This window comes from Megalopta genalis, chromosome 3, assembly GCF_051020955.1.
Source record: "Megalopta genalis isolate 19385.01 chromosome 3, iyMegGena1_principal, whole genome shotgun sequence".
Classification (NCBI taxonomy): domain Eukaryota; kingdom Metazoa; phylum Arthropoda; class Insecta; order Hymenoptera; family Halictidae; genus Megalopta; species Megalopta genalis.
The window spans coordinates 6,740,168-6,757,596 of NC_135015.1; the positions used below are offsets into that span (position 1 = coordinate 6,740,168).

Consider the following 17,429-nt stretch of genomic DNA (forward strand, 5'->3'; position numbering starts at 1 on the left):
AAAAATATAATGTTTAATAAAATACAAAAAGTGTAAAAATTCTATTTCTCTGTGTTCCAGTCGGTATTACAGAACGCTTCATCATCTGTAAATCTGTAAATCGACAGATATTTAAAATTTTTAATTATTCCATATAACATGAAAAATATAAGTAAACGAAACAAACTTTGTAACATTACAATACTAACGTACCTGGAATTACTAGTGGGTCCATTTTGAACGCAGAACTTTTGATATAAAATTAATCTAAATATTTTCCATTCCTCCGCAAATATTTGTTCATTCTTTTATCGTATCTAAATTACACAAATACATACATAATACCATGTTATTAAGAGCATTGTAGGTTTGAAGATAATTTTCCGGTAGAATTTTCTGCGGTTTCCACAGAAATAAATGTAAGGAAATAACAATGAAATAACGCAGAATTTTACAAGACGAGATAATCTCCATTTCATTCAATGATTCTCCGTCATTTCGCGATAACTGAGAAGTTCCTTTTTCGTAAAAACTTTATTTTACTCGCGGTTTATTCGCAAAAGTTATTGCGACGACTCTGTAGAGACGTGAGAAACGTGAAATATTTCAGATGTTCCAATATTTCTAAGCTTGACTTCGAATAGTTGTAAAAATAAATAGCGTAAGGAATTGAAACGGATGCCGCTAGAACGCAGAACTATTAATGATATTATATACGCCGCCAGATGGCGGAAAAAATCATTTTCCCGCTAGCGCTCACTTAACGATTTCAAAGTATATAAGCACCTCGCGAAGATGATCAGATGTACTTGCTTCGGCAGTACATATACTAAAATTGGAACGATACAGAGAAGATTAGCATGGCCCCTGCGCAAGGATGACACGCAAAATCGTGAAGCGTTCCACATTTTTTTGTGATATTTCCTTTGGATAATGAAAAAATTATATTTTTCGGAAACAATCGGTAATAAGTTTAATATGAAATTTAAAAATACTTTGAAGTATATAATTATTGGAATTATGGCTTGAATTATTTCTCAAATGATATAATATGATATTAATTCTTTTTTTTTAAGTTTTATTTTCACTTTTATTTGAGAGAAAGTATATGTTCGAAATGACTAAGCGACCAAATTCAACGAAGAGCCGGCGACTGAAAATCGCCTGCTTATATACCCTTTTTGGTATGGTCTTCTCCACCAATCAAAGACGGTCATTCACTGCGTTTAACATTATATACGTGATTTTAGGATCACTAATGGTCACAGCACGATGTGCTCTAACGACACCGGCGATGATGTATCGCGGTATACAGTTCATATCACCATCGGTGCGCACTGACGGAACCGGCGGAAATGTAAACTGATATTTTCGAATCTCAGTACTAAGTAAACTATAGATTAATTTTTGTCCGAGGTTAAAGTTTCCTTTTCAACAATAATCAATTTAACAAAGTGTGTTTAAACTGAAGTGTCTCACGCATTTGGCCGCTAATATTGATGTAATTAGTGTAGTAAGTAAGTATTGGTGTTAGTTGAATTTGGTCGCTTAGTCATTTCGTACATATACTTTCTCTCCAATAAAAGTGAAAATAAAACTTTTAAGAAGAAGAATTAATATCATATTATATCATTTGAGAAATAATCCAAGACATAATCCCAATAATTATATACTTCAAAGTGTTTTTAAATTTCATATTAAACTTATTACCGATTGTTTCCGAAAAATATAATTTTTTCATTATCCAAAGGAAATATCACAAAAAAATGTGGAACGCTTCACGATTTTGCGTGTCATCCTTGCGCAGGGGCCATGCTAATCTTCTCTGTATCGTTCCAATTTTAGTATATGTACTGCCGAAGCAAGTACATCTGATCATCTTCGCGAGGTGCTTATATACTTTGAAATCGTTAAGTGAGCACTAGCGGGAAAATGATTTTTTCCGCCATCTGGCGGCGTATATAATATCATTAATAGTTCTACGTTCTAGCGGCATTGGTTTCAATTCCTTACGCTATTTATTTTTACAACTATTCGAAGTCAAGCTTAGAAATATTGGGTCATCTGAAATATTTCACGTTTCTCACGTCTCTACAGAGTCGTCGCAATAACTTTTGCGAATAAACCGCGAGTAAAATAAAGTTTTTACGAAAAAGGAACTTCTCAGTTATCGCGAAATGACGGAGAATCATTGAATGAAATGGAGATTATCTCGTCTTGTAAAATTCTGCGTTATTTCATTGTTATTTCCTTACATTTATTTCTGTGGAAACCGCAGAAAATTCTACCGGAAAATTATCTTCAAACCTACAATGCTCTTAATAACATGGTATTATGTATGTATTTGTGTAATTTAGATACGATAAAAGAACGAACAAATATTTGCGCAGGGATGGAAAATATTTAGATTAATTTTATATCAAAAGTTAATTTTTAACTTAATTAAAGTTAACCGCTTGCCATACTTTGACGAGTCCGACTCGTCATGAAAATTTCTAGTAATAACTTACTGAGTTTAGATTTTATTCTGTCCTTTAAAATTAGAATAAAATTCTAATCTCTTGTCATCAATATTTAAGCATTGCAATCGAAAAATTTCTAATCACAGTAACTGCAAAGAAAATAGTATGTCAAGGGCTTAAAGATGCTAGATCGATTCTCCTGGGTTATTTTAATTTGCTCACTGTTTTAAATTGCCCCTACTCGTTTTAATTCGCATAAATTCCGCAGTTTAATAACGAGTTATTATTAAAGCTAGACACTATTGAATTATGCTAGATGTTTGTATGCATATTTTTACTGGTCAGATTACTGGACATGGTTTCGTCGAGGGAAGTAAAATTGAAATTGAATTTATATAGAATATGCTATTAGGTTGAAAACACTTTGATGCAATCAAAGATGTATTTATAGAGAAAATGTTTATTTTCTACAGAGAAAGCACACTATCAAACATAATATTCAGTGAGGAGAAGATTGCATTAGTATGAACATAGGCAGTCGCTTTGAATACATGTTTAGTTGAAGCCTTCTAGTATCGTTTATGTAACTAAGAAATACAGTCAGCTTCGATATTAGTCACGTGGATCGAACGTTTCTGAAGTAGACTTTTTGCGGACGAACGTGCATAAGTGAAATACAAAATTGTGGAGATATTAGGCAGACAGTATCGAACATTATTTTCGAGTTACTATGAAAAGGAAAAATACATTTAATCTCCATCTCTAACAATTGGCTTAAAAAGTATCTGCACAAATCTCATAACTTCGTCACGAAGTACAACGATGTCGAAACATAATTTCGTTTATCAAACAATTTCTGATCGTACGAACAAATTAATCGCGGTTTTGGTGCTCGTGACTGCGTACGAATATACAGTGTCGTATATCCTATGAATACGTTCGCATTCACCAATTCCTGGGAAGTTATTTTACCGTAGAATAACACAGAAAGAACCATATAACGGAATCGCAGCACACGAACGTCGATGTAATGCGAATACCGTGTCGATCGCCAGATACACGCATTAGCACATTCACGGTTTCGGGATCTTGATAATGAACAGTTCGACCCGGTGGAAGCCCGGGCTGTTTATAATCATCAGCGTATACCTACATATGCAGACGTTAACGAATCGATTAGATCGGATTAACGGCGGGCGACACTTTGATACGCTCGCTCCCCATCAATTAATCAACTAAGAAACCGATTCACCGTTCCGATACGATTTACAACGCGCGGAAATTCGAATCGTCGTTCCCGCGAGTTCTCTCTCTCACCCTCTCCCTCTCCTTCTCGCTTTCTCCTACCGTCTACCCCGTGCCACTGTTCACCGAGTTGTTCAATTACCGACGGGTTTCGTCGAGTCGACGCGACGGCTGCTTTAAGGAATAGGATTTCCATCGTGTTACCGTCGCGGTATCGGCGGATCCGATTGGCCCGTGTTTTCCTCGAGACATCGTTCACGGAAACAAAGGTAAACCATGATTTATAAGCTGCAGCGGGGACGCGAACTCCGACAATGGTTTACGGGGACGGCGGACCTACGAGGAGAGAACGAAGGAAATGCTTGCGGCAGGAAAATCACATTCGTATACATGGTGAAACTGATGGCAGGAAAGAGGCAGAAACTTGTCGCCTCGCGGTTTCATTACGGTGATGTATCATTGCGTCAGACTTACGTTTCTGTCTAACATGTACGTGCGTACGGCCACACGTGATACTTCGTGCGCTCGCAGTATGTTATTTCGTGTTTCCACGACCGCTGCTCGATGCTCCAAGTTCGATCCGGAAACGGAACAAGCTATGTACAAATAGGTCAAGCGTTAATTAGGCTCATCTTATAGATTTCCTGTCGACCTGTCGCGATCGCCACTATAGAATTTCAGAATTTCAGAATCAAGAGGCGAGAGAGAACGCTGTAAATAAGGTGGCCACTTTTTTAGGAACATACGAAGCGGTGTTTTCTGCAACATAATACTAGTCGGTTAGAATTATAGTGGCGGTAGTCACATTTTCCACGTTGTGAGAAACGAAGGGTGTGATTGTTTACGAACGTGTGCATTATACAGGGTTCCCCGGAAAGAATCATCCGATTTCAAAAATTTATATTTTAAAAAATTACACACAGAAAATTATAATTCAAACACGAATATAACGGGAAAGTGTGCGAGTTTTACTTTTGATTATTTTTTTCTCATGTACCAAACCGTTGGATTGGTCGCAGTTCATTCCGAGATCACCCGACCTAACCCCATGCGACTTCTTCCTTTGGGGATTTGTGAAGGATCTTGTCTTTGTACCACATTTACCTACAAGTGTAAATGAACTGAAAAAACGCATTTGTGATGCTCTACAAACAATTACCAGAGATACATTACACCTTGTTTGGCAAGAACTTTCATATCGCAATGATATCATACGTGTAACGAAAGGAAGTCATATTGAACACTTGTAAACAAAAACTCACACATTTTCCCGTTATATTCGTGTTTGAATTATAATTTTCTGTGTGTAATTTTTTAAAATATAAATTTTTCAAATCGGATGATTCTTTTCGGGGAACCCTGTATTATACATATCTGCATTCATTTCAACGCGTTGATAAAAATCACTAATATGTCTAAACGTTTCTTTTTCTTCGTCTATATAATCGATATTGAGACGATGAAAGGTGATACAAGAATCCATCGTGGAACTATTATAGAACCGTAAAAGGGACAGTTATGAAACTAATATGTGGTTCAAAATGGGAACTGTTATCGAAACAGAGACAGAGAGAAACTAAATGGAGTTATTTCAAGTAAAGGTTCTTCATAACCATCTCAACAAGCGAATGTAATACTATTACAGTCCTCACGCTCTGGTTACCAGATTCACTGAGCAATTGTTCGGGTAATTAAAGCGATTTTATAAAATTTAAAATCTCGCGCAACTTTCATTTATTAAGAATTAAACGCGTATCAGCTTCTCGGTAGAAAATAACCGTTTCAAGGCGTAAACGCCAAGAAAGATAAATAACGCGGTCACGTATGTAAATTATCCAACACGGATCTTCCTATACCACATTCCATTACGACGGAATGGAAAGCAGCGGATAAAACACCCCTTAGAAGTTCGGTTGGTGAAATTGGTTTTCTAATAACGGGGATGTTGTAATAGTAGCGTTAAGAGGGGCATAATTTGCCTGGCACGAGTGCGCGAATGCGTGAGCACATTTACGTGGATACAGATCGATCTCTGGGCGCAGAAAACGAGGGGTTCGATTTACGTTAAGTTGCAGCGGAATAAGAACTTGGTCTCACCGTCGGTTATATATCTAGATCAATCGATCCCAGTTTTTCACGTCCGTTTGCGTCATGCTCCTATTCCGGTGATACATTTCAGAAAAGGTCAAGAAGTCGTCGACAGCTCCATATTTGGCCCATCGATGAAAATTTACAGTAATGTACGATTTTAACAATTTCGTTTTTATTTTATTAATCTTCAGCGATGACAAAAGAAGTAGACCGAAATAAATTCTTGCAAAAATGAAAGAGCGTTTGAATATCAAATACAAAAAGAGATACCAAATATGGCATCCATGTGTTGGTTAGCCGAGAATAATATTTGATAAGTGTAAAACTAGGATATTTAGGTTTTAGTTATAAACTTACGAATGTAATCTATTTTAATGGAAAAAATATGACTGACGTTCCTAATAACGTATTACGGACATTCTTACGTAGATAAATATTTTTCGATATTTTGTTTTTAATATCGTTCCTGTTATTAATTTTCAAAGTAATCAAGTTACCTTGTTTACCTTCAATCTTCTTCCCATACAAAGTTTACGGGAGAAGACTCATGTGAAGCGTTCAAACGAGATGTGATATTTAATCATTTTTTTATAACATAAGATCTTGGTGAAATTTATCGTCACTTGGCACGTATATACTTTAACGTTTCAAGATACGAAATGTTCTTTTTTCGTTATGTTTTATCGATTTTTAATGAAATAGTACATGATATTCCGTATGGACTTCCCCGTCAATAGTTAGTTTAGCATCTTTTTCCTTTGATTTAAAACAAAAAATCAAACGACATTTTCTTCGTAATAGTATTACGCGTCGTATGAACTAACATCCATCATAATAATAATTATTTAAACTATGTTTATCGCATATTTAAGTTAGAAATTTATGGCAGAAATAATCTGACAATTTTGTATCTTTTAGGAAGGAGTTTAGTTCATGCGACACGTAATACTATTACGAAGGAAATGCCGTTTGATTTTTCGTTATAAATCAAAGGAAAAAGATGCTAGACTGCAGTCAAGCATCTTCGACGGGGAGATCCATAAGAAATAACATGTATTATTTCATTAAAAGCCGATAAAATATAACGAAAAAAAAACATTTTGTATCTTGAAACGATAAAGAATATATGTGTCACGTGACAATAAATTTCGTCAAGGTCTCATGTTATAAAAAAGTTGCTAAAATCACCTCTCGTTTGAACGCTTCACATGAGTCTCTTTCCTTAACAGCTATACCTTCTGCCCATTAACCAATAAAAGGTGTCTGATAAATCTAAATGAAAATCTCACAGAAACAAAACAATTTAAACAATGATACGGAAACTAAGGAATTAAGATTTCTCCGAGTATCCCTCCAACATTACACATCTTACAAGCCTCAACAAAATTGAATCAACAAATTCATCCCTGAATCGCAATCGACTGTTAATGAACTTCGAAAAATCTCTGGTAGAAACTAGGAAGCTCTGCTGTATAAATAACTTGCGTGAATAAAATTGACGAATTCAAACGGATCGATTTTACGACGTTGTCCATGGGATTCTTAATTGGGGAACAGAATCGGTGTCGTTCCGTGTCGTCCCTAGATCCCCGACCGGCGCGGAAATCGAAACTTTGCCGGTGAGTCTTTGTCCGCAGTAACGCCGGCAATTTTGGGAATTCCACGAGAGCTGGTAGGAGTATACCGAACGAGCAAGAACTTGCCGGGATTCTAACCGAGCGGCACGACGCGGCCCGCATTATCTAGCCAAGCGGGACCAAAGTCTTCGGGAGCCAAGACGATTCCCGGCGCCGATGACTTCGGGATTTCTGGACCGCGCCTTTAGTATCCATTGGCCAACCAGCCTCTCTCCCTCTCGCTTTCTCTGTCGCTCCTTCGGAAGGATTCGCCCGATCAAAATGGTTCATCGAAAACCCTTCATCCAGATCGGATCGATCGAATTTCTTGTCCGGGGCCGGTTCTCGTTGTTCCCGGTCATGAATCACCGTGTTGCTACCGAAGTTCGGTAACTCCTGCTCGTTTACGATCATTGCCGTCGGCGATCGACGAAGAAACGCGGACTGAGGAATTTCTACTGCCGTGTTTGATTCCCTCTTTTACGGGACCCGGTCCACCCTAAACCTGAACGCGCCGGAGATAAACGGTAGAACTGATGAAGTTCCAGGTAATATTTCTTTTACGACTTTAATACAAAGACCGCGATACCTACGCACATTTTCGGAATTTCTGTTTAGCATTATTAAGGGTCTCGTGCCTGGAATTAAGGGTGTTATTCGCCCGGTTTACGAGCTATGTGTAATATAACGGTTTTATTAGTCATTTATTAGTCATTTCTTCCCCCGATTTTTTCTTTTGAACAAAGATATATATCTTATATCGGGGTTGCATACATATACTTATATTTCTAGTGTATACAGTATCTTTTTCAAGTAAATATAATGCAAAATGTTATAAGCTGCATGACATTGATCCCAAACAAATATTACCATGGCTGACATGATTTCAGCTGTCCCATTCATCGGAAAATACAGGGAAAACGTATCTTCGTTAGAAAGGATGTAGTTATGACTGGAACAAAAAATTTGTATAAATAAAAAATGACAGCACTTTAAGGTTTTTAGCTCCTTCTTTCTTGTTTAGGGTGTTAACAAAATAGAAGAAATCAACATTGTCGAATTCTTTATAAAATAATTTTTTATTCACGATAAAGGTACATTGTACACATACTTTCGAAAGCTACTTCTTGAAGAAAACGAAATAAAAAATAAAATCGATGTATCTGATGTTATTATCATGGATTTTTATGCATTTTATAGTATGTTCGACCTTATGAAACAGGAGGAACCATAGTGATGTTCCTATTTTGTATCCACAATGTCATCTATTCGTAAAACTTTGATACAAATGTAGTGAAATAATTGTATTTTTTGTTGAAGTATTCTCGCGTAAATTTCAAAGATATTTCTAGCAATCATATCTGTTTGCCAAAGTCAAACTATCGAGAAATATTGCAACTTTATCTGTGACTTTTACCTACAAGGCGCTCGCTTACAATTCACTTGTTTGTTTATTGTAAAAATCCGATAAAAGGTCTGACAGATTCGAGCAACCCCTTTGCAATGTAAAAAGTACGAGAGAAATAATTCGAGCTATGTGTTTGCAATCTAAAAAAACATGAGAAAAATGCATTGCCAATCTTTGCGCCGATATAACATTATTACAGTAATTGTGTGAGAAATATTCCTTTAAACTGTTCGCTGTACTTTACATAAAATATGTGCGTTTATTGAACCTCGTCAGATTGGCAATTAAAAATTATGTGTACTCCAATACGATCCACTTCTTTGTCAAATAACCTCCTCATTACCTTCCGGTAGCTAACATAAATTTAATGTAAGTTAATATAGATTCAGTAATGTAAATTAAATCATTTTCAGTAGGTGGATATTAAATTCTCTTCGTTGATGATCGCTAATTAAATAAATATTAATAAATATTATAATAATTAAATAATCGTTTGCTATACAAACGTTAAAGATTACGTTATCGATTTCAAAATTCAATCCATTGAAATCAAACATTTATGAAAACTTCGGATACCGATCTTGTGAATTTACAATTTAACTCTCTGCTCGCAATAACATGTAGCCTCGCCTTCCATTGCAATTCGCCGCATACGCATGACACTACAAATTCATTATCCGCTTATCTATCCTTTAACACGATTCAGAGTGTAACATAAATCAGCCATGAGAGTAATTACGAAAGCATGCGCGCATCGAGCCCACACCAACTCAACACTTAAAAATCGCGTATATCGTTAGATCGATACGGTAAATAAAGCCCGCAGTCGATTCGCAACATCTCCTCCCTCTGTAATCTTATAGAGATCCGTCAGAACAAGATACACAGCTTCCTATACGAATCGAACACAGTCAAATGAACATCTATCTACAGAAGATATATCAATCTACACCCCGGGTTCGCGCTGCTCGCAAAACGCAACGCGCAGTTCATCAAAGACCTTTCACCCAGGCCGATGCGTCGGATGATATCGCACGAAGAGTCACGATCGTTTAACGTGATGAAAAGCAAAAAGCAGCGGCAATGAAGTTTAATCAATACGCGATTGGGCTTGATTGCGCCGATCGATCCATTACAACGTATACCGGCGCGTATGCCGCGAGTTTCCGCCGCGCATTTACAAATTGCCCGGCGCGGTCGACAATTAGAGCCGTGGCTCGTTTGTTTCCGTTTTACGATTTACCCGGCCGCGTTTCCGCGCTCCCAACGGGGATTCTCTCCGTCGAAGAATACATTATGCCGGCGGCGGCCGCGTGGGTAATTGGAAACCAAGAAACGTCTGATTAGCGGCCAACGGGAACGCCGATTTTCACCGGGCTCAGGTACGACGTATGGTCCTGGAAACCCTTGAACAGGAGTCCAAGCAGCCACCGTGGCGAACACGTGCACCAGGCAGGGTCAGGGGATTGGTCCGGGTTACGGCTCTACTCGGAGAGAATACCAATAGCGGTTTAACCCGCGGTAGCTATCCTGGTTAGTAAATTTACGGTCAGCGTCCAAGTGTTATTATGTCGACTGGTTCGATTGTGCAACGCGCGAATATAGACTGCGACGAAATTTACGGTGGCTCGTAGATTCTCGGGGCCACGTTGTTTTACGGGTCCCTACCACCGTCGGCCACGGATTACCGTTTTACGTTTTTATTTTTATTATATTTCGCTAGTCTCTCGATAGTTCGAGCGTACTCAACACTCTATCGGCGCGGACGCACAGTGGTCGAACAAGATTGGATAGAATCTAGCAGATAGATGATGCGCATTCGACTACATGCCGGTGTACCCGAACCCGCCACGCTGGCGCCGAATTGCGAAAAACAAAAATTCCATCGGGAATGGACAATTTGTTTCCCAATCTATCGTGCTTCCTGTCTCTTGATTTCTCGCTTTGTCCCGGATCGGCTGCGCGGGATTGTTTCTACGGTGTACGTAGCATCGCGTCGTTCTCTACATTTCTTGTGTGTTAATGGACCGGAACCCTGCCAGTCGTTATTGTCTCCTTTCATCGCATTTGCCGGAATTGCTGTTCCGCATCCGCGATAAACTGTTGTTCACTTAAAACTTTACTGACAATCACGCCGGTGTGCTTCGCAGAGGACATAGAGCACCGGGACCAGGGGTTACTGTACGACCCGCTCCCCGGCGTCGAGAGAAAGATAGTAAGATAGATAGTCGCCTTTCTCTGTCGCTGTTTCACCTGACATGCTGCTTTCAAAACAGACCCGGTATATTGGCAGGATGGAAGTATCGCGTGTAGCACAGGCGATGTTTGGTGTATCGATAATGTGTTGCACTTATTTTTTAATTTATATCTTGCAGTACTAATATAGTATTCAACCCTCGCAGTACTATGGGTTGGGCGTCCTTATGTATGCAAACATTTTGAGCCAAAGTTTTGGTGTTATTATTATTACTATTATTATTACTATTATTATTACTATTACTATTACTATTACTATTACTATTACTATTATTTTATCATACTTCCTTTTTAAACAAACGGCAGACGACAAGTTAAGTTGGAGCTCTGGGTTCGAAAGAATGTTCGTGATCTAGATGTCATATCCGCTGAAATGACGTGTTACCACACTATTTCATTACAAAACGGTTAAAAATATGTTATTTAGTAAGCAAACGGGGATCAAATTTTAGAAGAATTTGAATCATTATTCACATTTTATACTCATTTGTTTCAATCTTGATCTGTCGGATAAGATTAATCCCGACTTTCTCCTATAAATGTATAAAGAAGTCACACGAAGTTAATCTCCCACTGAATCGTGTCTTGTGACGACTGCGTTCAGCTTGAGCATGAGTTACCTCGTTCAGAAACGAAATTAGAAGAATCCTAATCGATATGAATGAGGATCAAATTCTTCGTACATAACGTCTTGCTTCAACTATTACTTAAAAAACTAAAGGAATAATATAATAATAAGGATAATAATAAGGAATAATAATACTTTGTTTTTGAAATGGTATACGTTATATAAGCCAATTTCAGCGTCAGATTAGTCTGTTGGTAGAAGCAACATGGTGGATACATATGTCAATTGACGAAGAGCATTTACGAAATCGCATGTTATACGAATTCGTGCAAAGAAATAACGCGGAAAAAGCAGAGACAAATTTTGATACCGTCCTTTTACGGAGTAGCTGTTTTAGAAAGAAAATCTGGACCATGGTTCGAAATGACTGGAGATTTGTGCTTAACACGTTGATATCATTTTATTACTCTGAATGCAAACAGAAGATGATACGCAAAAAATTGTCGCGTAGTAGTCTGCTGTATTATATGCAAGGTACTAATTATTAACACGTTGAATGCCACGAGGGTCACCGGTGACCGGCACTTAACTTGGCGGTGACGCCATGGGGGCCACCGGTGACCGGCGCGCTCAAATTGATAGAAATATATATAATTTAAAACAAATGTCAATATCTAAAATTTTGTATTATTACCATCGTCAATTCAAACAGTGACCCCTGTCGCAATTAACATGTGAAACATGGTTATACACTGTAACTTATCTATTGCAGATAATATTTCAACATTATATGTATCACATAAAAGAAAATTCATCGTGGTGTCACGGATAATTTCTGTAAAACCGGCATTCAACGTGTTAAAAGACGATCTCGGTTCAAAAGGACTCGTTAAAGACGAACACGATGCTCCATAAATGCTGTTGAAATAGAATCTATTTTTTAATCGACATTGTAGATGTACAAGAAAGAAACACAAGATGTTTTTATTTATCGTAGCATGGTGCCTTATTACTTATAAGGGAGGACAGTTTCTACAGAGTGGTTTCATACCTTAAAAAGTCTCCGCTGATAAAAATATTCGTGTCCCTTAATTTCAGGTCCCCGGAAAACCTGCGAGGTTTCATCAAGATCGGAGCTTGTTAGAATTTTATTAGAATCTTGTTGGAATTTGCCCAGGCAAAGAGGGAGAACAATATGATTCCTTGGTAAACATAAATATTTAATATTTAAGAATTTCCGATTGTTACAAAATTAATATTATTGTTTTTCATTTTTCTTAATTTGATTTTTCGTTGCATCGACTTCGTTGGCGAGATATATGGTTCAGCTTTCTTTGGTTAAGATGATAAAGTTTCTTCAAGTAATTAGGTGCGTGTTCAGTGTTGGAGTTAGTTTGTACTTTTGCCTTTGAGTTCGATATTTTCTGCACTCGCGTGCAGCGTGTATATGTGCGCGATTGAAATTAGTGTCATTCGGTTTGCATTCTATCTAGTAAGAGTTCGAGAAAGATTTTTGAGTGTTCTATTTTAAAAGACTTCCATGAGCGTAGTTTCCTCTTCAAGTTCAGGGCAGACATCGATTGGCAGAAGTTGTTTCGTACCATGGTTTCCGATCCTTCTGGTTGAGGTCTAGAATCTAGATAGCATTGTCGCCGCGATTGCATCTCGTGGATATTGGCGAAATCCATTTCGCCAGGGTACACAGGAATAATGTTAACTAGATCGACGCGACATCATCATTTACCATTATGATCCGACGCGACCGTATTTCTTTCGTGTTCGCGATTTGTTGAAATTCATGGAAGTCAACCTCGGCGGGAAAAATACGAGCAGGATCATCCCCGGGGAGCTGGAGTCATTTCGTACACAGAACCTTTAAGCCCGGGAGCAAGGATATACGGGAGCGATATATCGACGCGCCAGTTTACATCGCGATCCACAAACGATGCGCATTACTTATACAACGACGTGTTCCGTCTTTTTGATTTGCCTCGAGTTCACTTTTGCTCCGTTAAAGCCGCGCCGCGTCAACTTTCCGCCGCGTCGAGCGGAAGTGAATTCCGCTTCGGCTAAGAAACCGTTTTTTTTCTCCAGTGGAAACGCGTTTGCAAGCAGATCCCGTAATTTCCACGGGAAAAGAGAAGGCGGAGAACGATTCCTTCGGTGCCAAGAAGTTAAAGGAGTTTAGAAAGATATCTGTAGCGGATAAATGAAAGAATTAATTATAACCCGCATCGAGTTTGCTAACGTGATTCTTCTGGATATTATTACACGTGTTTACGAAAGTCTTTATAAACATCAATTGAATTTCAAGGTCCTTCACCTTCGTTCATAAAGTTCTTGGCAATTTCCTTCCCAAGCAATGGTTCTTGAAATGTCAGTGATCTAGTACGTAACGATCTGGTCAGTCAAATTATTCTTGCACTTTCGATGATTTTACTTATTAATTTCACACCTGTTTCAAGTCGTGCAGTGCTATACAATTTGCTAAAATGTAAGATCTTATTACTTTGATTAGTCTACTATAAATAAGAGGGAATCTTTGTGCAATATATGTAACAGTTGATTAACAGATAAAAATTCGTTAAATTGTTTGAAAACATCGAAAATTTCATAGTAATATCTTTATCTTTACAATGTCAAATTTCATCTTTTCATTTTTGTCACAAATGCATAAAATCCGCTGTCTAATTATCGTTGTTGATTTTTCTCTGTCCTCTTGATATAGAAATTGGCAACGCTGCGAAATATGTATTTTGAGCGATTATGAAATTACGAATTGTCATCTTTCATTGGATTCGATCCAAAAAGTCCTTTTCTCCTCACTGTTGTGATTATATACAAATAAATATTCTAAATAAATAAAGACACAAAAAACTGTGACAGAAAATTTACCCGAAACTAAATAATGAATAGTTCTATCAAAACTTAACTCAGTTCAGTGAATCATACTCTTCAGAATTTTTGGAAAGAAAGAAAATTCGAAAACTGATTAGTGCACATCAACAACGGTAACACCAGTACACTGTTACAAGTTTTCATCCACAAATAGAAAATTACGCAATTAATCCTTTTTAGCCTTTAAAAAATGAACATTGAATAAAAGTCCACGGATTTGTTTCTTATAATGCGTATTATCGAGCACAGTAATAATTCGGGCTCAGATTGTGCACAAAAATGGACAATTTGGGAACGGAAAACGAGACGTAAAGCTCGAATAATCGTATCTCCTCTTCCCAGATTGTCCATTTTTATTTCCAAGCTGAGCGCGAATTAAGGCGAAATTACTGTATTCCAAATATGCCATTTATCACTTGCGCAAGACAAGGGGGAGAGTACGCTGCTTGGAAAGTTTGATTAAAATTAATCGATTACGCGAGGGGTTATTAAAATTTGTAACAGTCAAGGGGTCAGACTTCCAATAAGTCTTTCAAAGGGAATTGTCGGCGGCGATTATCCGGGACCCGACGACAAACGTTTCGGCGGTCCGCGCAATTTGTCGCCGATTTTACTCGGGGAAAGAATCGGGCAGAAACGCGGAAAACGCGCGAGCACGGGCAATAAATTAGGCGGTTGAATAATATATAAACGTTCACGAAGTAATAAAGCGGTGTCGTTCTCGTGCTGCGAGCCTGCCAGTCGATTTCGCGAGAATCGATTATCGATATATCGCTCTGCGACATTCTTCTCCGCCCAGCCGACTCTCTGTTCCTCAATCCCTCTCTGTCACCAGTTTTTTCTCCCGACCCCCTATTTTCCCAACCCCCATTCGCGACGATGGCTTCTTGCGTTCTCTTATTTAATCTCTCGTGCCGCTCTCCAATAACGCCACGTATAGGTGTACACACGACAGTCGTGACTTCGAACTTCATCTTGGAAGTTTGCAGCCCCGGTTGCGGGCGTCGATCGAAAGTATCGCTGACCCGGATGTGTATACCGATCCTGAGACGTTTCACGCGCCGGATAGTACGCAAAAGTTTACTGCTGATGGAGTGCCGCATTCTTCGATTCCGGCTTTACGGTCAAACGACGAGACGCCAACTGTACCATCTTTTTGTCCTTCGCCTCTCTTTCCTCGTCGCACCTTCGCGCGCCTTCACCTCCGACGATCGCACTTTCGCGAATACCATCGTGCCTTTCCTGCCATCGCCGTGACGTCGCACCCTCGCGGAACACTCGAATACCGAAGTTCGTTTCATGATAATCCAATACGCGAAATGAACTGAAACGAACCGCGGCATTCCTCGACTCCAGAAATATGCGAGCGTATTTTCTCTTCTGCTCCCTCGGCTTCGTCAAACTCACCCCGTCAGGCGTTACTGTTTATAAATATTACCGTCGTTTTATTTCTGACGTAACTTCTTATCGTAATTGTTTTACAGGTTAGATCACAAAGCGTTGTTATTATTAATGGATGGATCGAAATTATTTATGTCATAGATAAAACGATTTCGAAGGGCGGAAAGGTGTTACCTTTCCTCCGTCTTTCGTTTAACACGTTGACTGCCGCGTCACCCGTAATTCGGGTGACGCTGATTTGACTACTTACAAAGGATTTCCGAAAATATTTCGACAAATATTCTACAGGAGGTAATGAAACTATTGAATTCTTATAAAAATGATTTATTAAAAAAATTATTCGCAGTGTATAACATTAAAACATTCTCTGCAAAGTTGAGATTGATCAGGACAGCTTGGACAAAAAGTTGTTTGTTTTTTCAGATATGCTCGTGCCTCTGATCGGTCCATTTCGTATCTTTTATTTGAACTGTAGCTTCCTCAGTATCATCAACATTTCTTTCTTCTTCCATGACCAATTCTCGTAAAATCTCGTCAATAGTATCTTCATAACATTCATTATCACTAAGATTATATTTATCAGTATCCAAATCAGAATCTGACGATGTAATTTGATTTATGCTTCTCCTTCTGGGCAATCCGATCTCTTTTCATTATTGAAAAAAAATAAGGGCAGAGATTTTAAGTTATACCATTCGGTACTCGGCAAAGATTCCAACTGTTCATGCAGGAACAGAAACAGATATGAATTTAGCGGCACGGGTGGCCTGTAGGAGATTTTGTTGTAAATACGCGTGGCAGTGAACGTGTTAAAGATAATTTTCAAAGTCAGCTTCAAGTTTTTTTATGTACAACGTTATAAATTGTTCGATTATTCGCCATCAATTATTGAGGCGAATTCATCGAACTGAAAAACAGAATTGTCTTGATGATACGTACAAAAGTATAATTTATCTTTATAATTTTTCCTTGTGATTTAATCTTATACCCTTTTTTTTCCGTCGATAAAAGGATAGGGAATTGAAAATGATGGCTGAATTGAAAAATTTCAGCGAAAGTAGATGGATTAGAGGTGTCCTTTTCCCTTCAAACATTCATAATATTTATAATATTTTTTATACAATATATTACTGCATTTGGAATGGTGAACAGAATCGTTCTACGTAAAAATGAACAGCTGCAATTATTTTGTATTTATCGATATCAATTCTATACAATTTATTCAGTGGATGAATAACTGATGATAGAGATATCTATGATAAATTGATATCGCGTAGCTAACTAGCGGTATGTTTGATGTTTGATTCATGATTAAATTTCGGCACTTGCTGGTGATACAAGTATGCTTCGTTACGTATACCAAATAGGGCGAACGTGTTTATTTGTTAAGAATTGTAATACTTGTGATTTGTGTTCTCTTGAGTATGTACAATGCTTAAATGTAACAATGTTCGCGTATTGATATCGATTGTTATACCTCAATTGGTGGTGAAATCAGTTAGTGA

At 38.0% G+C, this 17,429-nt stretch overlaps 1 protein-coding gene and 2 non-coding genes across 4 annotated transcripts in view; 2 read left to right on the forward strand and 1 right to left on the reverse strand.

The window, feature by feature from the left end:
* Scgdelta (sarcoglycan delta) overlaps nt 1–17,429 on the forward strand; it is a 345,849-nt gene that overhangs the window by 79,219 nt on the left and 249,201 nt on the right. The window lies entirely within an intron of this gene.
* LOC143259269 (U6 spliceosomal RNA) lies at nt 785–891 on the forward strand. The gene has a single exon (XR_013033082.1). It is a non-coding gene; the product is annotated as a U6 spliceosomal RNA (small nuclear RNA).
* Nucleotides 1,742–1,848, reverse strand: LOC143259271 (U6 spliceosomal RNA). The gene has a single exon (XR_013033083.1). It is a non-coding gene; the product is annotated as a U6 spliceosomal RNA (small nuclear RNA).